Source organism: Gekko japonicus, unplaced genomic scaffold, assembly GCF_001447785.1.
Source record: "Gekko japonicus isolate JY-2015 unplaced genomic scaffold, Gekko_japonicus_V1.1 scaffold1979, whole genome shotgun sequence".
In the NCBI taxonomy this organism is placed as follows: Eukaryota; Metazoa; Chordata; class Lepidosauria; order Squamata; family Gekkonidae; genus Gekko; species Gekko japonicus.
Genome location: NW_015173730.1, coordinates 73,635 through 75,584, shown reverse-complemented (window position 1 = coordinate 75,584; position 1,950 = coordinate 73,635).

Below are 1,950 nucleotides of genomic sequence, written 5' to 3'. Positions count from 1 at the left end.
GGGAGGGAAAGGAGTTTGTAAGCCGCTCTGAGACACCTTTGGGTAGAGAAGGGCGGGGTATAAATCCAATCTCTTCTTCTCTTCTTCTTCTTCTACCACTGAACCACCACCACCCCTAGAGTGTTTCTCATGTCTACATTAATGTCACTCATATCGCTCAGTTCACTTACTTTTCCAAAACCTGGAACTGCAAAAAGAACTTTGAAAAGCAGGGTTTCTTTTCACAAAGGAGACACATTTCCTGTTCTCCCCCCCTCCCCAGCTCCAGAGTCAGTTATGCATCATGGATTTGATAGCACAAGGGTCCTCACAAAACGCTCTTGAAGCGGGGGGGAGAGAAACTCTCAGAGAAATCCTTTTATAGACTCAACGACAGCTGCCGTATAGTCAGAAATATGCCACTATATATACATAGGGTTATATATTGTCATCTTCACCCAGGAGAAAAGGCGTCATCTCCAACAGATGCTAATTCTGTTCCACATTGTGCCACTGCCTTAATATGTGTGAACACGCACGCACCTTGTAAGCTCTCTGGGCAAAATTTCTGGCAACCAGCTCTGACTGAGAAAAATCAATCTGATTTACGGTCCCAAGTGTTTGGCTCACTTCTCAAAAAAGGGGGTCTTGTTCATATTTGCAATATTTCCCCACTTTCACCCCACATTGTCTTCCTTGTTTCCTCAGAGAAGGGGGGGGGGCAGCATCTTATAGTCAACGGCCTCATCTACATTATAAATATCAGCCACTTCCACACAAGTTTAATTGTAATGTAAAGATTCCTGGGAATTGTGCCTTTTATGGAGATTAGATGAGATTTCTTTGTTAGAGACCCTTCCCTCACAGAATTATAACCCTAAAACTCCCACAGAGAGAAAAACACTATTAAACCCGATTGGATATGCCCAAAGTGTTATATCCCTTGGAACAAGAAAAAAAAATTTTTTTCTTTCTCCCCCCACCCCCAAGTACAATAACTGAACAGATTTTTATAACATTTCCCCTCAAATATCTACTGGACAGATATCACATTTCTGTAGTAGTCAAATCAACTGGGTGGGAATAAAAATAAACAAAGAGCTCAGAATAATGGATTGGTGATATATCAAATAACAGCCCAAAACGGCATTGCACGACTGGGAAGCATCTTCCACATTTAGTTTACTTTGAATAGCATCCCGCAATTATGTCTCTATGCAAGACCTCGATCGCATACTCTTCACATACTGGTGAGCCTCCTCTCCCTGTATGGGGACAAGGAGAAGAAGGAGAAGAAAAAGAAGGTTTCTATACCCTAAGGAATTTCAAATGCCACCCCATGTCTCCAGCCCTCAATCCTACCACTGGTTGCTAGGCTTGTCCTGGCAACTCTAACTCCAGCTCATTGTATTGGATTCTGGGAAATGTTCTAGGGAACATTTAGTTCACATGGCTAGGCTTCTTAGAATCATAGAATCATAGAAAGAGTTGGAAGGGGCCTTGCAGGTCATCTAGTCCAACCCCCAAGGGATCTTGCAGGTCATCTAGTCCAACCCCCTGCACTCTGCAGGAGCATAGCTGAAAGATAGCCCTACAACATACCCAAAAGACGGTCGTCCAGCCTCCGCTTGAAAACTTCCAGCGAAGGAGCATCCGCCACCTCCCGAGGCAGACTGTTCCACTGCTCAACCACTCTTACAGTTAGGAAGTTTCTCATGGTATTTAGACGGTAACGACTGCCTTGTAATTTCCACCCATTAGATCTAGTCTTGCAATCCGGAGCAAGAGAGACTAGATCCGCTCCATCTTCTACATGACAGCCCTTCAAATACTTGAAGACTGCAATCATGTCCCCTCTAAGCCTTCTCTTTCCCAGGCTAAACATACCCTACTCTTTCAGCCTTTCCTCATAAGACTTGGATTCCAACCCTCTCACCATCCTGGTTGCCCTCTTCTGGACACGCTCAAGCT